The sequence below is a fragment of the Sturnus vulgaris genome, chromosome 5 (assembly GCF_052056855.1).
Source record: "Sturnus vulgaris isolate bStuVul1 chromosome 5, bStuVul1.hap1, whole genome shotgun sequence".
NCBI classification, from domain to species: domain Eukaryota; kingdom Metazoa; phylum Chordata; class Aves; order Passeriformes; family Sturnidae; genus Sturnus; species Sturnus vulgaris.
The window spans coordinates 41,937,511-41,953,838 of record NC_142247.1 but is presented as its reverse complement, the minus strand read 5'-3'; the positions used below and the strand labels follow the sequence as shown (position 1 = coordinate 41,953,838).

The 16,328-nt window shown below is 41.2% G+C and overlaps 1 protein-coding gene across 3 annotated transcripts in view; it reads right to left on the bottom strand.

The window, feature by feature from the left end:
* The window catches only part of TMEM117 (transmembrane protein 117), a 192,278-nt gene extending 176,231 nt beyond the window's left edge, over nucleotides 1-16,047 (bottom strand). The window contains exon 1 of one of the 3 annotated variants that reach the window (XM_088165566.1): nucleotides 15,895-16,047. The gene's annotated coding sequence lies outside the window, so the exon portion shown is untranslated. Of the gene's footprint in view, nucleotides 1-1,277; nucleotides 1,376-2,010; nucleotides 2,143-15,894 lie in introns of those variants that run through there. The other 2 variants (XM_088165565.1, XM_014871126.2) reach the window with 2 other exon arrangements.
* Between the last annotated feature and the right edge of the window lie 281 nt (nucleotides 16,048-16,328).

The window sequence follows — 16,328 nt, the reverse complement described above, 5'->3', positions numbered from 1 at the left end:
GAATACAAAAATTGTATTTTGAAACCTGTTTACTTATTAAGTACTGCTATAGAAAAGTGCAACCAAGTATGGTCAACATTTTATTTGTTCACCATTTGATTTCTTTTTATTTTATTCACAACCAATTAGTTGTTTCATCCTCTTGAACCACTTTGTTTGCACAAAGATACAAGGCCTTTGTGTTGTAGAACACCAAAATTATTTAAGTGACACAGTGTGTAGGAAGAAAAAAAATGTGTCTAGTAATACTGCTTGTTTATTACAGCATGATCCTTGAAGGATACAAATTTTTGCAAATGTCATATGCCCTGCAGCAAAAAAACAAACCAAACAAACAAAAACCACCCCACAAAATACCTAAACCCCCGATCAATTACTCATCCCTTCCTGGACTTCAAACTTAGGGCTTGCAAACTTAGAAATGGCACGAATTTCAAGGTCTCCCTTTAGTTAGTCCCAAAATTATTTAATTCCATAACCCAGTTTATATTAATAAAAGTGCAAGGAATCCTGTACCTATTAAATGAAAAGGATAAAAGAACCTCTTGACAGATTCAGACAATGCATTCAGTAAATAACAGAAAGGAATAATGTCCCATTACCCATAAATGACATACGAAAAAGAAAAAAATACCACATTACGGAGTTAAAAAGTTGGCACAAGAAAGTGGCGGTCCTTGAAAAACTTTAGGAAAAAATGTGATTTAAAGTAAGGGTCGTTGTCTAAGAAAATACCACTCTGGGGAGATTAAACTGCCTTTAGAGCCATAATGATGCCTAAAGCTATTTCTTGTTCTGCTTTCGTTCTGTTACCATTAAGAAAAGTTTCAGTATTTCCTTATGTGTATGAACCATGTTTAAGCCCGAATGGGGCTGGAGATAAACAACTACATGTCCTGGTATTTTCGACAGCTGCCGGATACTCGAGAGTGATCAAACACCCAGCTGAAGACGCGGCTTCCTAGGAAGGGTTTTATAGCACCAGAAGCCAATATTAGCAATAGCAGCAGTGACAAATTGCTAACAAAAATCCTGCTCCTACCTACCTCAACGCCAAAAACGCGGGCACCAAGAGCGCCGCGGACCACACGCCCGGCGCAACCTGTTAAATGGACCCATTTCGCCTTGCCCCCGGCAGACCCGGGCACTCGCGGCTGCCTCACCCGGCGCGGCGGCTGCGGCCGCTCCTCCCCGCCGGGCTCAGGGCCACGGGCCCCCGCAGCGCCGCCGCCCCGGGCCGCCCTCTGCCCGCCGCACTCACTCACTCACTCACTCACCGCCACGGGGGATCCGGCGCTGCGGGCGCGGTGCCGCTGCTGCTGCTGCGGCTCGGCTCGCCGCCCGCCCCGGTGCGGCTCTCGGCGGCGAGCGGCCCCGCTCCGCTCCGCTGCCCCCCGCGGCTGCCCGCGGCCGGCAGGGCCCCTCAGCCCCTCGGGCGCTGACAGCGGCGCTGGCTGCCGCGGTGTCCCGCCCCCCGGCCGCCGCGGGGAGGGAGCGGCTGCGGCGGCGGCGGCGGCGGCGGCGGCGGCGGCGGCGGCTGCGCTCCTCCGCTCCGCTCCGCTCCCGGGCGCGGGCGAGCGGCACCGGCAGTGCCGCAGCCGCGGCGGCAGCGGGCGGCGCCGCTGCGACAGGGTCCCGACGCCCCCGGCGCCTGTGCCCGTCCGTGCCCGCCCCTCCCCCGGAGCCTGGCGGCAAGGACCCGAAACGTGCGCGGTGTGCCGCGGGTGCCTTTATTCATCCTGGAAAAGGGTGGCCGGGGAGCCACGGGGGCTTTTATCCAGCCGGCGAGGTGAACGAAACCCGAGCAGCACTTAATTCCCATCGGTCCGACTCCAGTATTATGCAAATTTACAAACACGGGAAACAGGCGGTCAAATCTGGTTATTTATTATCCCAAATCAAAAGCACAGGGCCGGCAATAACAGCCAGAACGCTCAGAACGAGCTATGAAAATATGAGCTCCTCATATTTGGGAGGGGAAGGAGGTTTACATCCAATTTATTTACTTACTTGGGAAGGGGCTGTGCTGAGACTCCGGGGTGCACACAGTCTGTAGTGTCACTGTGTAGGGCAAAATGACTCTGTGCAGCATGCCAGCGTTGTTGACATTGCACTTCAGCCGAATTGTCAACCAAAGCCTTTTAATGTGGGATGTAGTCCCTAGTGTCAGTGTGCTGGTATTGCTGACATCCCAGGAAAACGTTTACAGGATGCTTTTAGCATTGCATTATGACTGGGTTTTAATGCAGTATGTACTAGTTCTGGTCATTGCTGAAGACAAATAAAACCAACTTGAAGTTGCTAGACACAGCCTCAATATATTGTTGGGAAAAGTCAGGTTAACTCCATTGGAGCAGGTATCTGACATTTGGCGGCAGACATCTGGCTGCTTCAGGCCAAGGTAGACAGGAATGTGGCTGAGATCCACTGAGGAATGTGGAAGGGTCTTTAGAAGAGTCATGTTGCAGAAGAGCAGCACAAGAACAAGCAGCAGCAGCAGACTTGTGAACCCCTTCTGTACTTCTGGCAATATAGTTTTATGTACTTTTATAAAGAAATGTAACTGTTATTGAAGATGTCTAACATAATTATCACTTTCTTTCTCAGTGGGATAGTCTGAGACCCTCAATTGTATGTAGGAAAAAATGCAGTATTCAGTATTTCACACTAACACACCCCAAGCTATCTTTACAGTAAAAAGAAAATTCAAATATTCACAGATGAAAAATCATCATGTGCAATGTGAGAGTACAGAAAAACGGTGAAAAGCACTAAAGCACTGCCTGATCATGCAACAGTTCTGTGTGTACTGCCACTCTTGCAGAACTGTCTCCTTATGTTCGGCTAATGAGAATCCACAGAGGGAGGTATCGTGCACTACAGAGATCACACTCTTCATGCACCTACACACCAAAAAATATTCTCTTCAGCTCAGATTGAAACCCATGCTACACTACAAAGCATCCATGAACATTTTTTTTCAGACAGTAAATCAGTGAGCAAGTTTTTGAAGTCACTAAGTTAATCAAATGAAAATCATCTACTTTTCGACTTTTCTATTACAGTAACCAAAAGCTTAAGTGCTCCATATATCTCTCCCAAATTTCATGTTGCATTTGCTGTCTTAAGAGGAAGCTAATATATTTTTTTAAAGTGTAGTGTTTCACTCATATGTAAAAAAAAAAGATGGATGGTTCCTATTTCTTATTTTTAAGCAAGCAATCAAGATTTCCTTGATTACATGAATAGCAACAATTAACAAATAATCTCAGTAGACAAGACTAATCAGGCCTGCTCACTGAATGCCAGGGACTGCCTGCAACAGAATACAAACAAACTCTTACCTACAAAACTGTCAGCAAATGAAAAAGCCAGAAGTGAAACCAGCAAATTGAACTTAAAAAGCAGCCTGAATCAGGACAATGAGTCATCTTAAATCTTAGTTTTGATACCTGTGAAAGAAACTAATCTATCAGCACTCCTACTACAAAGTAGCACTTGTGTAAAGGCAATTGTTTTACACCCAGTTTCCAGCAGAGCTGTGAGTATTGAACTAACCGTCTATTGATACTATTAATTGATATTTACAGTACCAATTTTTGTAGTGTCATTTTACACTCAGATATGAGGAATTAGCCTTCAGCACATTAGTCTGTAACTGGAATGTTCTCTTTTTGTCATAAGTTATATGAAACTTCTCATATTTCAGTTTGTCCTCATTGCCTCTTGTCCCTCCCTGGACATCACAAGGATTCTGTCTTCGTCTTTACTCCTATTAAACAGCCACAGTTTTCTCATCCTGTCCTCCTTCTTCTTTCATCATCTGTGGATGGACAAATGCCTCTTCCCTGGCTTGCTTCTCATTAAAAGTACTACATTCCCTCAAACCTCAAAACCCCATTACTCAGATTGTGCTCTTAATGTATTTTTCTTCCATCCTGCTGTTGTGGGTTGACCACATCCAGCAGGAAAGGACCCACATAGCTGCTAGCTCACTTTCCCCTGCCTCCTTCCCTAGCAGGACAGGGGAGAGAATAGGAAAAAAAAGAAGGAAAACCAGTAGGTCAACATAAAGATAGTTTAATAAGTAAAGAAAAAAAAAGTGAGAATTATAAAATGCAATAAGTAAGGATTAAAAAAATGTATACTAAGGCAATCACTCACCAAAACCCACAAGCAAACCAGCAGTCTCTGATAAACAGCTTTGAATACACTCCCTATCTCACTCTTTTCCTCTATCCAGTTTTATTCGTGGGCCTGATGTTATACATTATATGGGGTCAGCTGTCTCAGCTCTGTCCTCTCCCAAATTCACGCCTACTTGCTGGTATGGGAATGTGGGCAGAATGGGAGAGACAGCCCTGATCCTACACAAGCATTGCTGAGCAATAGCCCAAACATTGGCATGTTTTCAACACTGTTTTAGTCACAAACACAAAACACAGCACAATTTCACTGCTATGAAGATAGTCAACATAATTCAGGGCCAGATCTAATACAGCTGTAAAAACGTCCTCGGAACAAAAGACTCCCCACTTTGGAATTTCAAACTCATGATTATTATGACCTGTCTCAGCTGTACCACTTCAGACTTACTCCTTATCTGCATCCCCAACTCATTTCTTACCATCTTCTAAAAGAAGAGAAAGCAGCAAAATAAAACATGAAACAAATGAGGCAGAAAAAAAAAAACAAAAAAACCCTGGAAACAGTGTATAACTGAAGAACTAAATAGTTCTAGAACTTGGAAGAAAGAAAAGGCAAATAGATACATTCTGTGGAAATGAAGAATGTTAAGTTAATCACAGACAATGATATTTCAAATACTAATACTGCTTTACAACTAGATGTGAAAAAATAGAATTGCGTAAAAGAATGTGGAATAGCAGAAATGTTTCTACTGCATATTTAGAAAACATAAACAGAAACAGCGTTTTCACATGACATAACATGAAACACTTTCCATTAAATCAGTAATATGAAAGGATAGTAAACTGCACAAACTAAAATGAAACATTTATTTTTAAATGGCAGGTTGACGAGTTATTAGAAAAACAAATGAAAGACATGATAGACAGCAATGTTAATAATTAAGTTTGCTTCCTAACTGCTGAAATGCTAAGGAAAATTCACAGAAATAGAAGAAAGTTAATGTTATAATGAGTGAAGGGGAGAAAAACAACCACATATGCATGCACATGTGTGCACACATGCTAAGGCAAAAAAAAAAAAAAAAGTGAAAAAAGCATTTGGATACAGATTTTAAGAAATATAAGTGATGCCCTAGCAAAAAATGTTAGTGGAATCTTGGGATACGGGTGATTAATATGTACTTTTTTATCTTTGTCAACCAGGTTTTAGATTACTAAGTGGAAGTTAGGGATGGTTTCATTGCCGTTGATATGTTAAATCACAAAAATAATATTTTGAGCAGAATTTACACATGCCTACCTTTACCATGCCAGTGGAACTTGGAACGAAAAAGCAGTAGGAGAGCCAGAACTTTACATGACCTTTTACTTATTGCAAAAGCAGAACTTCAGTCCTAATGTAGCCAGTTCGGGGGTCTTTGTTAGACCCCAAAACTGCCTTCTCGAGCCAGAGTCAGTTATCCCACTAGGGACAGCTTCCCCTCGAGTCCCAGGCAGCTCTCAGCTACAAGGTACAAGTGCAAGCCGTGCCCAGAGTTAGGCTCTCAGCTCTTTTGTGAAATCAAGCTTGCATGTACCTCTGAGCCAGCAGAGAAAGAGACTGAGAGATGCTGTCGAGGAGATTCCATAGAACCTTTATTTCTTTTACAAAGGGGGTCCTGTCCAGCAAATCCAATGGGTGGGGTTCTAAGGGGACTTTTATAGGTTTTAAGGGTTTTGTATTTGAACCAATAAACTAAGGAATTCTATAACTAACCAATCTACAAAAGACTTTAGGAAAAAGGAATCAATTATCTAAGGGAAAAATGGACCACTAGAATTACAGAAAAATAACACAGGGGTCTACAGAGGAGTGAGATGCTTCTTGGTATTTATTAGTTACTCTAAGTAAACAATTTCTTATCTAAGGTATCGTTTTCCATGGGGGCCTCTCTTGGGAGTTTGCCTTTTCTTCAGAGATGGTCTCTGCTCCCTCCACATCCTAGAGTCCCATGATACAGGGCTTAATAACATTGAAGCAGAAGCTGTACTGACAATTTTGCAGATGAAAGTCCAATGACAAACCTTACACTTGAATTAAGTACTTACTTCTGCTTATCCAGACCAAGTTTACTCCAAATAAGCATGATTCTGCTTCAGATAATCCACACTGAATATCAGACAGGTAATATACACCTAGTCTAGATGAAATCACTAAAGGAGAACTGTATGAAGTTAATTTATGTCACTCATTAAATACTTTTTAAGTACATCTGCTGGCCATCAGCAAATATAACAACTACATGTGACTTCACTAGAAAAAGAAAGGAATGATCAGCTTGCAGCTACTCGATAGTTCCATGTTCAGACTTGGAGAAAACACAAATTAAGGAAAAGAGGAATCTGAGTTCAGCCTTACACAGATTCTATTTAACCACACTGTCCAAGTTAGTTGCAGTGGTAAAGGAAGACTTCAGAGAAATAGAACTAAGCTGGAGGACAAAAGGTCAGAAAAAGAATAAGTGGCAACATAAGGTCTTTCAGAAAAAAAAGTGCTCTAATATTTCTGAAGCCTTGATGCATAAACTGGTGAATAAGGATTTTGCTGGATGGTAGCACTCAAAGAGCTCTGGTCAATGGTTCCATGTCCAAGAGGAGACCAGGGATGAGAGACCCCTCAGGGGTCAGTAGTGGGACAGGTGGTGTTTAACATCTTTTTGGTGACATGGGATTGAATGCACTTCAGCAAGTTTGCCAAGGACACCAATCTGTGTGTTGTGGTTGACCTGATGACATCCAAGAGGGACTTTATCAGACTGAAGAGGTGGGTCTGTGCAAACCTCATGAAGTTCAACAAGTGCAAGGTCCTGCACCTGGATCAGGGTAATCCCAGACAATGGTACAGGCCAGGCAGAGAATTCATTGAGAGGTGCCCTGGAAAGAAACACAAATGTTGGTGGACAAGAAGCTAAGCATGACCTGGCTACGTGCATTCGCAGCCCAGAAGGCCAAATGTGTTCTAGGCTACATAAAAAGTAGCATGGGCAGCAGGGCAAGGGAGGGGATTCCCCTCCTTTACTCCACTGTCATGAGACATCACCTGGACTATCGTGTCTTACTCTGGGGTGCCCAACATGAAAAGGACATGGACGTGCTGCAGAGAGTCCAGAGAAAGGCCAGGAAGATGATCAGAGGGCTGGAACACCTCTACTGTGAAGACAGGTAGAGGAGGTTCGAGCTGTTCAGGACGGAGGTTTATTCAATACTAAAGAAACATTTGATTAAAAATAATGAGGGGAAATTTCTTAACCTCATGAAGAAACACAAGACAGAAAAGGTCCTGTTTCCAACATACTGTGCCTCATGATTCTCCTCTAAAGTGCAATGAACAACTCTACTGTGTGCAACTACAGTACAAGAATGCATTGGCTCTGTAAAAAAAAAAATCTGAAGGCTTTACTGTATTGTTACATTAATTCACTGCATCTTGGTCCCTGTTTCTGTTAAAACAAAAGTAGGTGTAGCATGACATAAAAAAATTGCATCTTGAGAGAAGTACTTTTTGCATTTTGGCAGAAGTATTCTTTTAAATTCAAGCATAGTATTATAACTCAAACAATTAAATTACTTTATTTTCAAATCTCAAATACCTGAAATTGGTGTATGTTATCTATTAAAATAAAAAGAATTCTGATCATGCACTGCCATGTACAACTGACCGAATTGGGGGAATAGAAATGCAGCCAGGGCAGTGAATGTTAGGAGGCACTGGCTGCTTCATTGGCTGTCTCAATAGAGGCTGTGGCAAACCAGACACTGCACTAATATAAATGAAGAGCAAATCTGATGCTGCCAAAGCAGACCCTTTCAGGTGTCCTGCTGAAAGCATGGCTGGTCCAAGCAGTGGATGGAATAGAGGAATACAAGTAATCTATGCTTGAAAATGATTGCATATCAATGCTAAATATGAGAAAGCTAATCATAGTCTGAAGAAAATTAGTAAGTGAATGATATATACATTGCTATGTCTGGAGAGTTGAGGTTTTGTTATCTGATTTTTAGTTTTGAAGAAGTGATGAGAAGACCAGGTTTTGTGACCTTTCTTTAAGGTCTTTAAGGTATTTTCTTGTCCTTTATAGGGATATGCAGTTTCTATTATGCAAATAGGCTTTTTTCAATGTTCAAAGAACAGCCTGTGGTAAATGCCTGTTATTTTTATCTCACACTAATGCACTGTGAAAAAGCATAGTTATGCAAACAAAATTTCAATTATAAATGTAATAATTTATTTAGCAGCTGGAAATCTATTGAAAAAGGACACACACTCTGAATAATTCCCCGAGAGAACAAGTAAGAACATACAGTGCAGTCAAAATATCCTTTGTTTTTTCATTGAATTTTCTTCCATTTCTAAGAGCACTGAGTGCACTGTAGGATCTTTTGGAACTAAAGTGAAGTACTGGAGTCCTTCAGCTTATGCTGAGACATAGCATACATCTGAGGCATCTGTGTGCCTGTGAGGGCCTCATTTTGCGGGGAATTAAGTGCAAGGAGCTGAGCATTAACAAAGCAGTCTTAAGTGCTAGGAGGAAAAATGCAACTACTTCGGGTTTCACTGCAATTCTTTCTCCTACCCTTCTTCCACATTTCTGTCTATTTAAATAGTAAGCACTGCATGGTAAGGATCTGTTAGAGTTTTATTCTCTAACATCTCAGAAATGATCTGCCACTTCTCAGAAATGCTTTCCACAAACAATTAGTACTATAATCCCTAACTGGCCTCATGGAACCCTTTTGGGATAAAACTTCTCATGTTTTCTTGCTACTATGTTTATATAGCAATACATGGGTAGAAACTGGATGCCCCTTCTACATGACTCAGATGAAAAAAACCTGTCCAACTGAACTGTTCTCCTGCAATAAGAAGTATACAAGGAGGCCCTGGAAGGAACCTGATACTTAGTGGCTAAGGAATTGGTTGTATAACGTCTCAATGCCAGGATGGAGATCAGTGATGAGTGGTGTCCCTCAAGGGTCTGTATTAGGATCCATACTCCTTACTTCTGACTCAGTGACCTAGACAATGAGATCGAGTGCACCCTCAACAAGTTTGCAGACAATACGCTAATGGTGCAGTTGACTTGCCTGAGGGATCAGATGCCATCCACAGGGACCTGAACAAGCTTAAGAAGTGAGTCCATGTGAAACTCATGAGGTCCAATAAGGTCAAGTGAAAAGTCCTGCACCTGGGTTGGGGCAATCTCTGGAATCAATAAAGGCTGGGGAATTACTGGATTGAGTCCTGCTGAGAAGAACATGAGGGTACTAGTAGATTAAAAAAAAAGTGATAATGAGCCACCAATGTCTGCTTACAGCCCAGAAAACAAACTGTACTTTGGGCTACATAAAAAAAAAGTGTGGCCAGCAGATTGATGGAGGTGATTTTACCCCTCCACTCAGCTCTGGTGAGATTCCACCTGAAGCACTGCATCTGTCTCTGGAGTCCTCTGCACAAGAGAGACATGGAGCTGTTGAAGAGAGTCCATAGGAGGGCCATAAAAATAATCAGAGGGATAGAATACCTTTCTTATGGGAAAAGGCTGAGAGAGTTGGATTTGTGGAGAAGACTTCTCCTTGCAGTTTTTCAATACTGAAAGGGTGTTTATAAGAAAGATGAGAACAGTCTTTTTAGGCCTGTAGTGAAAGGAAAAGCAATAATGGTTTTAAACTAAAAGAGAGCAGATTCAGACTAGATATAAGGAAGATATTTTCTACAGTGAGGGCAGTAAAACACTGGAAAAGGTTATCCAGAGAGGCACTAGATGCCTCACTCCTGGTAACATTCAAGGTCAGGTTGGACGGGGCTCTGAGCAACCCGATGTAGTTGAAGATGTCTCTGCTCATTGCAAGAGGTTGGACTAGATGACCTTAAGGGCCAATCCAAAGTATTCTATGATTCTATGATCTGTTACATCATAGCCACACATACCATGGAGAAACAGGCAGGAATCTGGGAGCTCAGAAAGGCTAGACAAAATGTCAAAGATAATAGAAGATAAATGAACAAAACTTTGAAATATTGATACTCCTAGGGTACAAAGTAAAAGCTCTCAGCAAGGCCCAGAGACTCTGCAACTGTAATTAAGAAAGGAAGTGACTTGGGACTTTGTCTTCAGCATCAAGTGCAAACAATGTCTTGGCCAGAGCTGCATTTGCTTCCTCTGGAATTAGTTAGTACTAACTGTACCTTGTCAAGAGAGGAACCGCCATCCTTATAGTAATGGAAAACAAGATAAACAATTGCACAAATCAGCACAGTGCTGATGTTTGAGCTGATACTATTTCACCATGACTCAATGCACTCATCTAAAGTAAATATTAAAGTGGAAATGGGCATGAAAAGAATGTTGCCCAGCATCTCTCTTTTGAGTTCACCAGGAAAATTACCGGATCCATGCTAGGGCTGCAGCGGTTTATCATCCTAGATCATCTGCCACTAAAAGCATTTCTCATACTTTCTACTAGTAGATTCTGTTCGTACCAAAGTCAGTGAGAGAATTCTTAATTACTTTGTGTAGGGTTATTATATCCTTCATGTAATGTTAGGAAAAACAGAAGCATAATCTCTAATGTTTGTAACAGGCATTTTCACTTAATCATTATGTATACCTTGGTATTATTTTTAAATATTTGTAATAACAGGAACATTTGAGTGAGGAAATCTTTGAGAAAATTACTAGTTTCCAGAGTACCTACATACTAGCTCATTAGACCATGCAAACTTCAAATACTGCTCTATGTTTAGACATGACTACTGGCCGGACAAACCACCCCTGCAGGAGATAATTAACAATCTTGGCAGATAAAATCTACTCTAAATCTAGACTGTATTGTGTTTGGTGGCTCTCTGCCAGGACTCACTAGCTTTCTAAAAGGGGTCCTTATCCACCATGTGCTGGGCTGTCAGTATGGTCATCCAAATGGAACTGAAACAGTCCCAAGCGTATTTTCTTTGTCATTGAGAAAAAGCTAGCAAAACAAATGGAATGGAAGGTTGAGTAGTCCTAACTGACATGAAAACATACAAGGAGAGGCTGCTGTGTGACATACCCACTCTCTTAAAAAATAAATGGATATTTGAAAATTTTTTATATCTTGAGTTACAGATACAAGTTTTACATGAATGAACATAAGCACCTCATGTTTGCCTTGGAGTTTTTTCCCAATACAAGATCTCCATTTTTAATATAAGTGTTATTTAAGTGAAGCATCTGGTGGCAGGAAGAACGACTTCATTCCAGTTGAATGAAAATAGTAATATGGCTTCAATTACTGCTTTATTATATCGTCTTTAATCAGAGCTACAGCAATGTAATACACCTTGCTACAAGTAATTAGTGCATCTCTAGCCCCTAGCCCTCCTGGCCTACTTTATGTCCATCTCGTATTATCTAGATTCCAGTCAAATTTAAAACCTTGGCATTTATGGTCAGGTATATGATGATCTGGGAAGAAGGCACAAATTCACTAGCTCAGTCCTGATAGCTTAAAGTTTAAATTGTGACTTATAAAATCTCTTCCAAAGGCCTTAGAGAGCTACCCTGGTCTTTAAAAAGGGCTTTTTCCCCCCCTTTTTCTGACCCAAGAATCACTTTGAACATCATATAAGAAGATTCCTAAGAAGCTGGCATGTGCTTTACACATTAGGAAACTTCTTGAAACATGTCATCAGTAATTAACAAGCAAACATAGATTTTAAGTAACAAAAACAAATTTTCCCATTGGAGAAAAAAAGTGGAATAGAGAAGCACACAGATGTCAGTCTTACTGTTTAATGCACTTCAGAAATGCATTCAAGTAACCCCATGGAGACAGAACAGAAAAATCTGAAGAGTGGCAAAAAGGATGATTGGATCACAAGTCATTTTGCACAGTGATTTTGCAGTGGTATTTACATGTTTGTTAATCATTACTACTGGGGAAAGTATATGAAAGAACTAACGACATTTGAGAATTTTCATAATTTAAAACCCACTGAGAGCAGGAAACAATTTGATCATGACACTGTCCATTATGCTGCACATAGAGAAAGCAGATATGCCATGTCTAGTGACTGTCTACAGATTTACCAGATCAGCATAAGGACTAGAAATGGACACGTATATAGTAAAAAAAAAAATCAACTCATCAACTCTTTAATAGTCTGGCAGTACTTAACATAAGATAAAGAGGTAAGAAAAATGGGACCTCTCACCAACTGTGCTTTTTTTCAGTTTACTTCATAGGACATTTTCATCTTATTATCAAAGCATAAAAAAAAGGTGACAAAGTTAAATTGTCTACAACCTTTAATATAGCAAAACCTATTGCTGCAAATCTGTTTTCATTTATGGCAGTGGCTGGGAAACCCCAATACCCTAACCTTGGCTATTTACTATATTGCAATTCAATCTAAAATAGTTGTCCATCTAGCATTTTCCTGGCCACCCACAGAAATCGCCTAGTGTTTCAGCTCTTTAGAGAGCCAGAAAGAAAAGTCCCTCAGATTAAGAGTATTAAGAGAAGAGAGTTAGATGGTTTATTTGTTCATTTACAAGAAATGAACAGAAATGCCTCAGAGCATAAAGAGATGAGATATATTCTTACTGCTATAAAGGCTTACTGACAAACATGAACTGAGGGCTGTCCACACTGTACTGAAAACAACTTGCTGTAATGGCAAGAGAGCAATGGGTTCTTAGAGCAATAATTCTTAATAGCAGACTATCCATAAGCGCTGTTCATCATGAAGAATATCTTTTTATTTGGCATGCTCAAAAATCAAAGTCTACTTGCTAGGAACACCTTTCACATTATCCTCAAAGTTAAAAGCAAATCTGACTCTAGCAGTGATGTGATTTCTAATTTTTTTGTTTAGCTACCTATGAGCATGTTGGAACGGAGATAACTAGAAGCAGAGTTGAAGAAATTAAGTTTTCACGTATTTTTGAAGGAAGAGTTTGATACTATATTTTTACTCTATATAGAAGAAATTTCATCATGTTGATGGACTCTCTCATACTTTAATTATCTTAAAATATGGTTAGTTTTGAAGACCATGCTGATGGGGAAAAGCATAATCTGAACTGAAGTTTTGAAGAGCATCAAGCTAGACATCTACAGGCAATGGAGGTCTGCAGCAAGAAACCATAATATTATAATATTATAATATTGCATGGTAAAAAGAAAGGTGCTTACACTTCCATTGTTGGAAATGTGTTTAATTGTTAAGTGGCACCTTAAGATAGGTACAAAGTGCAGTAATAGAAACTGTATGTAAAACAGTACGTGCATTTTCATTGTGAGGTGGACAATTATAGTCAAAATTGGGACATGCCAGCAACATCTAAACAGGAGAAAATGATTGCACACCATTACACAGCTATGAACAGAGTGAACAGCTGATTCCACAGAGCTTATAACCACAATATTTAATAAACTAGCATAAGTATTTGAACAGAACATTGTTAAATCAATGAAGAAGTAAATGTATAGGAAAAGGCATTAAAGACACTGAAAACAAGACCCAGAAGTCACACAGAAAATGCTGCACCAAAATCTATTAGAAGTATTTCCTTTTAAAATATGTCATTTATTATTCTGTTAAAGAAATATTATAATTTGGGAAACGGCAATATGCTGTCTCTACGAAAACAATCACAGCCTTAATTAGATACAAAATCTGCTGTAGAAAAACAGTTCAAGTACAAGGAAGATATTACCAATAAGAAAAAGAAAACTTTCTTAAAATATAAACATCCCTATTTTTGTCCAGGTACTCTTTATGATTTGGATAGGAGTTTAATATTTAAACCACTTTAGTAAGAATCTGAAGGACACTAAAATTCAGAACTTTAGGAATCTTCATTAGATATAAAATCCCTACTTGCTTGTGTTAATTTCCATGCAACATCTCTTCTTGGTCACATATCAATCACTGTAATAGGAAAATACATGTGATATTGAGAAAGAATATTTTAAAGGAAATATGTTTGACTTTCAGTTTGTCTTTTTGCCAAAAAGTGGTACAAATGAGTAGAAGTTTTTTTTCATATAAAATTGATGTTAAGATTGCATTCCTGCACTTTAGAGCCCTCAGATTGCTGGAAGCTGCAGTGATATGACCTCAGACAGACAAACAAGATGATCTGAATATAGTGACAGATGTCATACCATTTTGATATTTCCAGTCTAGGCATGAATTTCCACTGAAAAAAAACAGTTCCACAATCTTAGCCACACATCCTTGTTATCACATTATGACAACAGTAGTGGTCCTGGGGACACATGACTAGCTGGAGCAAGGAACTGATCGGTGTTTTCAGGGCATCTGTCTATCAAGAAAAACTTCTTTTTCCCTCATAAATTTTCAGGCCATCCTTTACAAGCGCTAACAGCAAAACGGGAAAAACCCAAGAATTTAGAACCTGTGGCATCTTGTGGCAAGGGCTCAAATAATTTAAAGTAACCACATCTTTGGTTGCCACTTTGGTTGGATCTCTAGTATTCCCTTCCTCTTGAAAAAGCTCTTCTCCAAGAATTTCTTTCTATTTTCATATACTCCTGGTGCTCCTGGAGCCTTACAATTAAGGAACAAGAGCTGATTACTGAGTACCTGGTAGGCTCTACCTGTCTCTTATTTCCTGGTTTCTTTCAGCCTCTTTGCTAGAAGAAAGAAAAACTGCAGCTTTTCTGTTTGCCCAGCTGCTGTTAGTCCCAGCTCATTAACTGATGACGTGTCTCCACAGTGACTTTTTATTTGCTGGACTAGCATTACATAGCACAGTTCACATAACAGTTACAATGCTGTTTCACGTTTCCCAAATAGGACACTAAATCCCACGTGTTCTTTAAACTAGGGATCTGACAAAGCCCAGGCACCCACATTTATCAACACAGCTGACTTCAGAAATTCCTCAGCTACAGCATGCTGGAAGCTGGGAAGGTGAACCAGGGAAGGAAGGATTACCATGTGCTCGCCTTACTCTTCAATTCTTGCCTGCTCCATTGGGTTGGATATTTGGTATGTCCTTTTACAGTACTTCTTGTGTTCTCTAGCTGAATAGCACGCCATAAAACCTGCTAACTCCCAGGAAACTGAAGAAATCATCATCATCAATGCCTACAGCATCCACATTTTATCTGTGGAGCTGTAATCTAGACCACAGCACAGATTAAAAATGCTGACAATGAAGCGATTTTTGAAGAAGCTTTAGTACCCATCTTTTTGTTGTTAGGAGGACGGTGCTTCTCAACCCATAGACAGATGAGTCTGAAAAAGAGCTAGCAAAAGCCAATCGACCTTCAGAGCATGCTTAAATTCATGATGCAGGACTCTTCTTCACTGGAAACTTTGTAAGAAAAAGCTGAGAGAAACTGTACCAACACAGTTTGAAAAGGCATAAAGAAGCCTTTGGCCATGTGGATAGGGACCTGAGAAGCAGATGCACCCTTTCTAAACCTGGATCCATGCCCTGCCGAGGCAGACGAGTGGCTCAACCACCAGATCTGCACTGAAAGAAATCTTCACTGTTTCTGTCGATGCAGTGCCACCACGTACTAAATACCGCAAAATTAACAGAGAAAGACTGCCTTTCAGGCACGGGCAAGTGCTGAACTGAGCGAGCCCTGGGTGTGTGCTCTGTGCCCTGACTTGTGGGCTCTGTATCAGGGACTGTTTAACCGAAATTTACGATGTATACATGCCACCTGCTGTCACACACACCTGATGGCTCCTTCTGTGCCGTCCCAAACCAGAGCGACAGGTCTCCACCAACGGGCTTCTACAGATCAACTAAATTCTCCTCAGCTCTGTTTCAGCACTTCGGTTAACAAGCAACCGGGCCGCGGGGCACATGTTCCTTCCTGCCAGGCAGGACTGGTCGCAGGCTTTGCGCGGCGATGCCCGCGGCGGATCGCGCTGCAGTCTCCGGGACAGCAGGTGAAGGAGGCGAAGAAAGGAGAGGGAGAGCAAAGGGAAAGCGAGAAGAGAGAGCCGCGCCCCATCCAGGTTTTGAAGCACCGAGAGGAGGCGTATGGGGAGCGGGCCCGGTGCAGTGGCGGCCGCAGCCCGCAGCCCCCGGCCCGGCCCGGCCGGCGGGGCCCGGAAGGCGCCGCTCTCCCTCCCGGCCGCTGCGTGGCGGCGGCGTGTCACGTGCG